At 36.5% G+C, this 12,853-nt stretch overlaps 1 protein-coding gene across 6 annotated transcripts in view; it reads left to right on the top strand.

Annotated features, from left to right (window-relative positions):
• The window catches only part of ROBO1 (roundabout guidance receptor 1), a 1,295,994-nt gene that overhangs the window by 707,054 nt on the left and 576,087 nt on the right, over window positions 1–12,853 (top strand). The window lies entirely within an intron of this gene.

Below are 12,853 nucleotides of genomic sequence, written 5' to 3'. Positions count from 1 at the left end.
TTATTATGCTGGAAATAATGAAAATGTTTCAGGCAGAATTTGTAAGCATAGTTATAAACATAGCTGCATAAGTTATGCATCTGAGACAATTTGACTAAATCTTTAGATAAAAGCAAAGATTGAAATACAACACTCTTAACCCATTGGATCAGAAAATGAAGTGACAGTGGTCATGTTGTAATAGCAGCTGTTTATTATGTTCTTTTCATAAGTTCTTGTTAGCACAGTTTCATAGATTTTGCCAGCTTGTGGGCTGTAACTAGGGGTGTGTGGGGGGGAGAGTGGGTATGTGGTAAAGTAGCTGGGGTTAGAGATAATGGAGATGTGTATAATTATAATCTTACAGATGGTTGTGTTCAAAAGAGAATAAACCAACAGATACATTTGACCTTGGTATAAAATAATAAACTGGTACTTTGGAAGCATCTTCACTATGTTCATAGTAATAATTATCTCCAATACTATCCCTCATCTACAAAATTCAGGGTTTGAAACATGCAAAACAACTATGAAAATTAATAGCACTTTTATAAGCAGCTTTAATACTTTTAGTCATAGATAACTCATTCTCATTTCTCCCCTATCTTCCAACATAATAACTGAGATTAAACTACCACCCAATCAAAGCCCATTGGTGGTGAGATGGTGAGGGAATTTGTATGATACTTTTTCAGAGACTTAGAATAAGAGCTGTAAATGTCATTTCTTAATAGCATAAATACTGAGAAAGTTCATATTTATGAAAGGAGGAATCCAGCATAGTGTTCTTTCTCAGGGGTATCCTCATTTGCCAGTGCATCTTAGTTCAATTCCCTGTGCTCACAGTCTAAACAAGTGCATTGTTTAGATATACTAATAGGGTCTGTGCTTTGTCTTTTATGGATTTTCTGAAAATTATATATAACCAATGCATAAATCATGTTGGAGTATTGAATTAAGAGAACCTAAATAAAAATGCATTTAAGACTAAATGTAGCATTTGGGGAATTTTTCATTCTTATTTATTTTTCTTCGTTGGGTTATTCAGTAATCAGATTTCTGCTATGAAACATATCATTAGATTAGTTAATAGGAGGAGGTAGATAACTTAAAATATCATCTTTAGATTCTGCATGGGAACTAATTAAAGCAGCACCATTTAATGTGAAGTGCCTGGAAAAACAATCTCCTGAATGATCTTGTTCCTGAGACTGTAACAGTTTGTACTACTCTTACACCAAAGCAAGTTTGTTTCATATATTTTACTTCAGTGGAGCTAAGTATTCAGGAACTTCTTTTCTACTATATTAATTAGACATGCTGTTTGTGTCTCTTTTATTTGCATACTGACCTTTTCTTTGCTCATTAAAACCTCCATTGGAAGTGATAAAAATTCAATAAGAAAAAAATGTGGTTTGTCTGCTTGATTACAATTATAAAGATTTCCGTTACCTCTGAAGTTAACATAATCACACAAAGTGTTAAATGAAACTATCTACAGATTTCTTTTCGTATGTGTGTCAGTTTGTGTTGTTTGTGTGTCTGTGTGTGTGAATTCCTTTTACTATGACTGTGTATAACTGAATTGTTAGAACCTTTTCTTATATAAGAGGTAATTCAGTTCAGAGGAAAGTAAGATGACCTATCTGTTCAGGAACATTTTTACATATTTAACATAAATTGACTGTAGTTTAGTACATCTAGAATTTAGTAACTCTGGATATGACAGAAAGAGCATTGTCAGAAATAACATATAAATATTAAACAACACAGAGAATATGAAACAGTTGTCAAATCACTGACATGAGTTAGTTGCAAGATAAACTTCTAAAAATGTTAACAAGTAAATGTATCAGGTATTGTTTGAGGTGTCTATATTTTTGGTACAGTTTCTCAAAATGACTGTGCAAGTTGTATCTACTGGTAGACTAGATATTTATTTTTCAGTACATGTTGCTTCATTTTGTTGAGCTGACACGTAGGACTTTCCTTCCTTCTCCTAACATTCATAAGTTTAAAGAAGAAAAGTTTCTCGGAAGGAGTCATGCAATTCTGGAAAATATATTTACAGCAACATGAAACAGTCCCAAAGAAGAAAATCACCAATTTACTAATATTCACATCCACACACCCCCAATTCTTTCTTTTTCTACCACTATAAAGAATACAATTTCCACTACAGCTAATTTGTCACTTCAACATCTGCTCTGTTGCTCAAATCACTGGGGACCATCACTATCAAACTGACCCATCAAACCAGAACCTAAGTACTCATATCATACACATGAAATTTTTATCAATGATGTAGTTCACAAATGATAATCTTTTATTAATAGTACTTATTAAACCATATACTGTACTTATCTAAATTACATAATGGATTTAATTAGAGGCCCAGGAAAATATAGTAATATGGAGTTTAAGGAAGAAATAAAATTGACCCTTTTTCTCCTTGCCATCTTCAGATACAATACTATAAAGTTATATAAGGTTTGAAAGTATTTTAGTCTTTCTTCTACTAATCAACGAATACAGAATAGTTTCTAAGGTAGGTTGACAGTATGTTATTAGAGTGAACTTCTGCATTTTTTAAAGAGAAGTAGCCCATTTCCTGTTTAACTAATTGTGTCATAAATATTGGGGATTATTTTACAGTCAAAGTATATAGAGTTTGTTGCAAGAACAAGTGAGGTGGGATTTCAAATCAGCACTTTGTGGGGTCAGACAGACATCCCAAAGAAGTTGAATATGTAATGATCAATTATTTTGTTAAAGGAGCTTCTACAAAGAGTACATTGTCCATTGACTTCTAGAAATCATATGGTGTTTTACAAATATGAAAAAACCTAAGTAACACATCCAAGAGTATTTAAATGTCTGAAATATATACAGAAATCACATACAGCTTTAGTCAATGATACAAGCATGAAATTTATCAATATATAAAATATATATTTTTAAAATATATATAAAATATATAAAAAATTAGGGAATAAGTGAGAGCTAATGACATCCTAGTAGCATGTTTAATATTTCCAGAAAGTTGTGATTATTAATTAGAAAACAAATGAACTTTATATGTTTCTTAAGTATCAGAAAAAGCCTGTAAATTTGATGAGTAATATCTAAAATATATCCTTTTTCCCATTTCTACATACTAAGGATAAGATAATATCCCCCATCAACCTAGGTCTGTTTTGAGGATTAGTTTCCTATGTTTACAGTAGCATATTGGGAGAAAAGCTAAATGTAAATTTGAAAATCTTAAAATTGACCAGTTATCAGAATTATGTTCAGTGCCAATTTAAGTAAAAATCTAGCCATGGAATGTCAGAATTGCAGAGTAATTTCAAATGGGGATAATGGAGTCTTCTATGAATCAACACTACCTCCAAATAAAGTTTGGTTATAATTGTTTGGTGAGAAACAAAATATATGTTCTATTAAAAAAAAAATCTTGGAGTGGGTAGCCATTCCTTCTCCAGGGGATCTTCCTGACCCAGAGATCGAACCCATGTCTCCTACATTGCAGGCAGATTCTTTCCCATCTGAGCCATGAGGGAAGCCCCAGCATGTTTTCTCATATGCACACAAACAACATCCCCCAAACCATGTTTGCCTCATATTTTGGGATCTCAACAGGTAACTGTTCATTTATGGTGGCATTGATTCTTCTGTCATTCTGCATTCTTAATGCTATAGCTTCCTGACTAAAACCGAACAGAAGCTTCATTGTAGTGTGTGCACCTTTTAAAAACTTATGTATTGATACTGATAAGTAGCATTTATTATCACTTAATGGGTGCAATGAAGTTTTCTAAGCACTTTGACTTAACTCAATTAATTCTCATAACAACCCTCTCAGAAAGATGTTGTTATTAATAGTGATAGTACCTAATGTCTGCTTCAGTATTCAGAAGAGAAATTAATGGCATTTTCCAGCATCATAAAGGTTGTAAGGGGTTGTTGTAATTATAAGCTACATTTCAGCACACATTTCGAAGTTAAATAGATTAGCCGTGTTCCTTCCACACAACACCACCAGTGCTAGTAACCAGTATTTTAAGTCTCTGCTGAGCTCATCCTAGGTTCATTATTATCACAATAATGAAGGCACATGTTGTTTAAGTCCAATAAGACAAAAGCTTTAAACAAGAATAAGTAGGTCCCTACTCTCCCTCCTTATTCTTATACCTACCTCCCTTTAATCTATTTTCTTACTCTTTTAGATATTTCTTCTGATAATTTCCTTTATATTTTTAAATAAATCGAATCTGCAAATACTTCTTGACCTGTCAGTTTTATACAGTATCTCATAATCTTTTTCCCTTCTCTTCCACTATCACATTCTTTGTTAAATTAACAGAGTTTACGTTTGGTAAGGCTTAAGCAAGTTGTCCCTTTGTGAATCTACCACAGAGACAAGTGAAATACTAAACTTGCATTGCCATCTTTGTACAAGACTGTTCATTTTCTGGAACTAATAATTGAATTTTAACTTCCTAAGTGCTTAGTTATGTCCAATATTCCATTGATCGAAGGTTTTTTCAGATGTCTTTCTCATAAAAGCCTCCATTTTTGTCCCAAACTGATTTCTCTCTAGACCTGGGACTTTCGGACCTTTCTTTCATCACTCTCTTATATTAATTCTCCTTTTTCTCAGCAGCCAGTTCTTCCACTTTCCTGGTTTATCTTCTCTTTAACAGAAGCCTAGTCTTCACAAAATATATCATAATTTAGAACATCAAGAACAAAGAACTTTTACTATAATTAACTTTACTATGGCTTATCCATGTTTGCTTGCTTATTTGTTCAAATGCTGGGTACTGGATCAGTCATGAATGATGAAGTTCAGTCACTCAAAGGGAAATTTTCTTAAATTATTTTTTGATAATTCCCATCTCTACATCCCCTGTTCTGACATTGCTGTTAATCAGACTGTGAACCCCTTACATTGATTCATTAAGGCTCTTGTCCTTTCTTTCCTAATTTCTAATTCTTTGTTGTTTTCTCTCCTACTTTCTGGGAAACACCCTTGATATTTCTTGTCTACCAATGCTTTTAGCAAAATATTTTATCTGTTTATTATGATAAGTTTCTGAGAGGTCTTTCTTATCCTTTGATGTCTAAATAACTTCCGTAAATCAAGATTTCAAACTAATTTCACTGACAATTGCTTTTTATGCTAAACCTCTGAGTCTTCAGGTTACCCTGGTGGCTCAGTTGGTAAAGAATCTGCTTTCAATGCAGGAAACCTGACTTCCATCCCTGGGTTTGGAAGATCCCCTGGAGAAGGGAATGGCTACCCACTCCGGTATTCTTGCCTGGAGAATTCCATGGACAGAGGAGCCTGACAGGCTACAGTCCATGGGGTTGCAAAGAGTCGGACAGGACACAGCGACTTTCACTTTCCCTTTCTGAGTCTTCTAATATATGGGTAAATTATTAGAAGTCTCTTCATAATCAGTTTATAGGTGAGAAAACTGAGACTCTTAAAGTTATTATGATTTAACCATGATAGTATAGATATTTAGCAGTGAAAACTTAACTAGAACCATGTCTCTCAAATCTGACTTTCAGTGCATTTTTTAACTTAAAATATGTCATAGAGTCTATTGGAAATGAGGAAGTGTAAGAAAATAAACTATTGAACACATTAAAATTAGCACTACACTTAAGTGGTTACATATTAATATATTATTAAGTCCTTTCTATTTGGCTCTAGAAAATAACATACTAATATGCAAATTCATATAAAATACCTATGCTACTCTTTATGAAATATTGGAGTGATCATTTATTTATTTACATAAACAAAACCAGTTTTTTTATGGAGTTAATAATTGAATTTTATTCATATTAAGTACCTACCCTGGGGAGGGCATTGTACTGGGGACACGGGATATTTAAGATTTAGATTTTGTTAAAATCAGTGCCATGCATGACTCTTCTTTGGATCATTATATCTGATGAATCCCTCATTAACTTGTTCTTTGCAACTTGTGCATCACACATTTGCGCATCATAGGGAATTAATAAACATTCACTAAAATGATAAGTTAAACCGTCTCTACTTTCTGTTAACCCATATTGGGAAGAAAATCATAGCATCATATCAATTTAACCAATTGCAATTGATTTAGTCTTTCAAAGTAAAGGGAAAGAGACATATTTTTCCAGATTTATAAAGCTGTAAAATGTGTGGGTTTTTTTTTTTTAATGACCTCAATTTTCAGGCAGTTCTCTGAAAATATGAAAAGGAAGCAAATGAGACAGAAGATTGGGATACTGGGTTACACTCATGTATACCACTCCAAAATTCTTGCTTTTTGAATTAAAGCAAAAGGAAAAACCGGCTTTATTTTTGTGATAATTGACATAGGGAGTAGACATGCCTAACTTTGCCTTCCTAAAGTTTAAGGGACGTGGAACACGGAAGCTTCAGGTGAATTTGAGAATTGAAAATTAAGTTGAACCATAACAACAATGGGATTCTATGAAAGAAGATTTCAAAGCAGTCTATTTCAATTAATTTTTTTATATTAAAAATCAAATTTTGTGTTATCCTAACATTATTAACAATAATTATAATCCCAGAGTTTGTAATGAATGTTTTGGAGATTTAAATCATTGCAAAGAGGTGTTGACTAAGGCACTGATTATTATATTTAGTATTTCATAACATTTTCAACCTGGAAAACTTTGTAGCTACACATTTTGAGTAGCGGAAAGAGTAAAGTGTATCAGCTTCTATAAAATGGAAAAACCTTGACTTAAATAGGAAAATTTCATCTAACTTTATTTTCTTAGTTAGATGTTCCAGAGGAGAAAACACTTTATATGAATAGTTTTGATTTGAATTTTTGAAAGAATGCTTTTCTTTTGATTTTTTTAATATATCCCAAAGTAACAAATTTTAGAGATGTGTAGATAAGTAGATACACTCTGAAACATAAAGTCAGTTCAGTTCAGTTGCTCAGTCATGTCTGACTCTTTGCGACCCCATGGACTACAGCGCGCCAGGCTTTCCTGTCCATCACCAACTCCCAGAGCTTACTCAAACTCATGTCCATTGAGTCAGTGATGCCATCCAACCGTCCTATCCTCTGTCGTCCCCTTCTCCTCCCACCTTCAATCTTTCCCAGCATCAGCATCTTTTCAAATGAGTCAGTTCTTCACATCAGGTGGCCAAAGTATTGGAGTTTCAGCTTCAGCATCAGTCCTTCCAATGAATATTCAGGATTGATTTCCTTTAGGATGGACTGGTTGGATCTCCTTGCAGTCCGAGAGACTCTTAAGAGTCTTCTCCAGCACCACAGTTCAAAAGCATCAGTTCTTCAGCATTCATCTTTCTTTATGGTCCAACTCTCACATCCGCACAACACTACTGGAAAAACCATAGCTTTGACTAGATGGAATTTTGTGGGCAAAGTAATGTCTCTGCTTTTTAATATGCTGTCTAGGTTGTTCATAACTTCTCTTCCAAGGAGCAAGAGTCTTTTAATTTCATGGCTCCAGTCACCAACTGCAGTGATTTTGGAGCCCCCCAAAATAAAGTATTAGGCCCTTTTTAAGTGTGAATGACATCCTGAAGACAGAGCTCCTATGCATATGAGGGATTCAGAGTAAGAGTTTTTAGAGAGGTTTAACAAATTTTGAAGAAATAAATAATTCTTGTGTTGTATCAGCCACAGTAAAATGGACTGCCTAATTATCTCATGAATTCAGTAAGATCTTCATTTACACAACAATTTATGCAAAGTAATTAATATTTTAGCTTAACTATTCTCCACTTTGACTACAGAGGCAAGACTTTGGAAATGACTACCTCATAACCTAATAAGACACATCCCAAGTTCAAAGCCTTCCAAGCAGTTTTCATTGTTGTTGTTTAGTCACTAAGCCTTGTCTGACTCTGTGACCCCATGGACTGTAACCTGCCAGGCTCCTTTTTCCATGGAATTCTCCAGGCAAGAATACTGGAGTGGGTTGCCATTTCCTTCTCCAGGGGATCTTCCCAACCCAGGGATCAAATCCCATGTCTCCTGCATTGGCAGGCAGATTTTTTTTTATCACTGAGCCACCAGGGAAGCCCACCTAGCAGTACGTGCCAGCAACATGATGCTTAGCTTCCAGCCGTGAACTGTCAGTTTACAGTCATGAGTAGAGTCGCATGCCTGCACTTCTTCAGAACCCTGCTTAAAGTCCTATGGAAGCCATGCTCCACCTTTTCTGTTTTAGCTTTTCCAATTCATAAAAAGGAAATAATATTTGTCACTCATTAATATTTTGAAACTTTAAACAGAATTGGCTAATTTTCCTGATCTCTAATTTTTAGAGAGATTTATAGGAAATGATCATTTTTTTTCCTTCTTACAGTCATTTCTATAGATTTTTTTCCCCACAATTCATAGACTTCAGTTATCCAAAGAGTTAATACTTGGAGGGCCATGTAATCAGTACATAGCATTTGCTATAAAATTATTCTATTATTATTACTTTATACTGCTGCTAGAAACTATTGAATCAGCTAAAGGTTAGTACTACAACTATGGGATCATTGCTTTCCCCTGAAGCACAAGGTGCTCAATGCTGTGATTCTACTGCCAGAATTTGCCATCATACCAAGTCCCACTGGGCTTCACTGGAGGCTCAGATAGTAAAGAATCTGTCTACAATGCAGAAGACCAGGGTTTGATCCCTGGGTCTGTAAGCTCTCCTGGAGGAGGGCATGTCAACCCATTCCAGTACTCTTGCATGAAGAATTCCATGGACAGAAGAGCCTGAGGGCTACAGTTTATGGGGTCGCAAAGAGTTGGACATGACTGAGCAACTTTCACTCACTCACTCATGTCCCATCACTGCACGATGGATTCTCTCCGTCATATGGCCTAGACAAGAATGCTGATTTGCATGGCAAGCTGGATCAGTAGGGCAGCCTTCTCTTGCTCTGTGTCACACTCAAAAGGGATAGCATTGAGGGCAGTTGATTAATAGGAAGAAAAAGCTCACCCAAATGTGTTATATATTTCCACCATTATCCAAAGATACCCAGCAAGCAGACATATTACTAAAAATTGTGGGCCACTTTGGCAAAAATATCCTGACAGGAATATACGATTAAACTTCACAGAAATAGTAGGCAGAAAGAACCTGTTTTGGGTTTTTTGTTTTTTTTTTTTTAATGGGATTTTTTTCACATACTTTGGAATGTTTAGTTCTTACAAAGTCATAGAATAACTGCTGCTTACTGCTCACCAAGATTTATGAGCATGATTTCAACAATCTAGAGGACTAGGATGTTGACTTGGGGATAGTGAGATGATCGAGATCTCAGAGGAATAAAGACAGAGGGTTGATGTACCCTTAGATAACATATGTAGCACCATGCCTACCAAGTGAAAGGAAAATTATTCTGGTATGATTTCTTTACTGGAGAAGAATGAAGAATGAATTTGCCAGAATAGTAGCTGCATTTTATGTGCCAGTGTCTGTTAATTTTCTCTGGTAAAAAGAAAATATCTGCAAGATTCTTTAACACTTAAATCTCCTGACTTAAGTACAGTAATCTTGTCATTTCTCCAAACCCTATCTCTGTTATCCCAGGACTCAGTTTAATGGAGAAAGTGGAGTGAAGTCAAGTCGCTCAGTCGTGTCTGACTCTTTGCAACCCTGTGAACTGTTGCCCACCAGGCTCCTCCGTCCATGGGATTCTCCAGGCAAGAATACTGGAGTGGGTTGCCATTTCCTTCTCCAGGGGATCTTCCCGACCCAGGGATCAAACCCAGGTCTCCCGCATTGCAGGCAGACGCTTTAACTTCTGAGCCACCAGGGAAGTGGAGAAAAGATAAGGTCAAATGCCCATTGTACAATGAAATAGTCCTTGAAATTGGCAGGAATTGGCCCATGTTTTCAGAGATCAGTTCAGTCACTCAGTTGTGACTGCCTTTGCACCCCATGAACTGCAGAATGCCACGCTTCCCTGTTCTTCACCAACTCCCAGAGTTTGCTCAAACTCATGTCCATTGAGTCAGTGATGCCATACAACCATCTCCAACTTCCTGCCTTCAATCTTTCCCAGCATCAGGATCTTTTCCAAGGAGTCAGTTCTTTGTACCAGGTGGCCAAATTATTGGAGCTTCAGCTTCAGCATCAGTCCTTCCAATGAATATTCAGGAATGATTTCCTTTAGGATGGACTCATTAGATCTCCTTGCAGTTCAAGGGACTCTCAAGAGTCTTCTCCAACACCACAGTTCAAAAGTGTCAATTCTTTGGAACTCAGATTTCATTATGGTCCAACTCCCAAATCCATACATGACTAATGGAAAAACCATAGCTTTGACGAGATGGGCCTTTGTTGGCAAAATAATCAGAGTTAGGGTATCTCATTTGATTTGTTGGTTTTACATAGAGCAGCAATTCTAAAGACTTCTTACTATTAAAAAAAATGGTCCCTAGGAATTCCCTAGTGGTCCAATGGTTAGGACTCCGGGCTCTCACTGCCATGGCCTATGTTTAATCCCTGGTTGGGGAACTGCTGCTGCTGCTAAGTCGCTTCAGTAGTGTCCGACTCTGTGCAACCCCATGGACTGTAGCCCACCAGGCTCCTCCATTCATGAGATTTTCCAGGCAAGAGTACTGGAATGGGGTGCCATTGCCTTCTCCGGGTTGGGGAACTCAGATCCCAGAAATCCCATGACACAGCCAGAAAATAAAAGGTTTTTTAAATAAATATATTTTAAAAGCCTTCATTCAATGGGTCAAGGAGGACAGCTATTATTTTGCCAATTGTTAATTCAACTATTTTTTCAAAAACTGAAAAGATTGTCACAAGATGGATTTTTCAGGCACACTGGCAGATGTGTTAAACAAAGCTCTATCATTTGACTGATGAAACGCACTTGTGTTCCAGATCTCTAGATATTAATATCACACAATCTGCATCTCCCTTTCGTCAAATCAGACGTCTTGATAAATGGGCTTCCTTTAGGGAAATCCAGAAATAAAGTTATAGTACATAAATTTGATTTATGTAAAGGGTATTATGTGATCCTTTTTCATAACTACCAGGCCTCTCCTTCAGTTCTGGGGGTTCAAACCCACTCACTAGGTGACCACTCATGGCCTGGCAATTGAAGAGTGGACTCAAGTCAGGTCTTTTTTCACCAAACCTAGAGTTCTTTATTTATTTAAAACTTAATTATACTTTGGTCACTTCACAAATATTTTAATTTTAGGAAGTCATGATGTGTAAACCACAACAAAAATCCATGGGAGTTGGATGACTATTGGGAAGACCATGCTCACTTTGTCTCTGATAGTTAATTGTGACCATTTGGTCTTGGCCACCCCATGACCCTGGTAAAGAATCCACCTGCAATGTGGGAGACCTGGGTTTGATCCCTGGATTGGGAAGATCCCCTGAAGAAGCAAACAGCTAGTCCAGTATTCTGGCCTGGAGAATTCCATGGACTGTATCATCCATGGAGTTGCAGAGTCGGACATGACTGAGTGCCTTTCACTTTTCACCCCATGACCCTATCATCCACATTGAAATCAGGGAGCTCATTACCATGACAGTGCTTTCTAATTTCATCCCCAGCCTTCAAACAGTAAAGGCTACAATGCTTTTCAAGGATGCAGGGGCTCCTCTCTGGAGCTTAGTACAAAATGCCTTGTTGATGGGATTGTCTAATGGGCCCTTGCAGGAAACAAAATTGGAGAATATGTCACACATGATAAATCCACTCAAACATTTGAATCCCTCTATATCAGCACTGCCCAATAAAATTATAAATGCATGCCACAGATGCAAACCACATGTATACTTACACATTTTCTAAAAGCCATGTTTTAAAACACAGTAAAAAGAAATAACTGAAATTGTTTTTTAAAAGTATATTTTGCTTAACCTAATATAGACAAGATATTATTATTTCAGTATGTAATCCATATTAAAATTATCATTGAGATAGCACTATTTTACTCTTTAAGGACATCTTGATTTAGATCAGCCACATGTCAAATGCTTGATAGTCATATGGATTCCTCCCTCCCCATTATACCAAAGAATTTCAGGCATTTTCCAGATGTCCAAGATGGTTTTAGAAAAGGCAGAGGAACCAGAGATCAAATTGCCAACATCTGCTGGATCATGGAAAAAGCAAGAGAGTTCCAGAAAAACATCTATTTCTGCTTTATTGACTATGCCAAAGGCTTTGACTGTGTGGATCACAATAAACTGTGGAAAATTCTGAATGAGATGGGCATATCAGACCACCTGACCTGCCTCTTGAGAAACCTGTGTGCAGGTCAGGAAGCAACAGTTAGAACTGGACATGGAACAACAGAGTGGTTCCAAATAGGAAAAGAAGTATGTCAAGGCTGTATGTTGTCACCTTGCTTATTTAACTTATATGCAGAGTACATCATGAGAAATGCTGGGCTGGAGGAACCACAAGCAGGAATCAAGATTGCTGGGAGAAATATCAATAACTTCAGATATGCAGATGACACCACCCTTATGGCAGAAAGTGAAGAAGAACTAAAGAGCCTCTTGATGAAAGTGAAAGAGGAGAGTGAAAATGTTGGCTTAAAGCTCAACATTCAGAAAACTAAGATCATGGCATCTGGTCCCATCACTTCATGGCAAATAGATGGGGAAACAGTGGCTGACTTTATTTTTCTGGATTCCAAAATCACTGCAGATGGTGACTGCAGCCATGAAATTAAGACGCTTACTCCTTGGAAGGAAAGTTATGACCAACATAGATACCACATTCAAAAGGAGATACATTCTTTTGCCCACAAAGGTCTGTCTAGTCAAGGCTATGGTTTTTCCAGTGGTCATGTATTGATGTGAGATTTGGACT

This window comes from Bos taurus, chromosome 1, assembly GCF_002263795.3.
Source record: "Bos taurus isolate L1 Dominette 01449 registration number 42190680 breed Hereford chromosome 1, ARS-UCD2.0, whole genome shotgun sequence".
NCBI classification, from domain to species: Eukaryota; Metazoa; Chordata; class Mammalia; order Artiodactyla; family Bovidae; genus Bos; species Bos taurus.
This window is presented reverse-complemented; position numbering and strand designations above follow the sequence as displayed.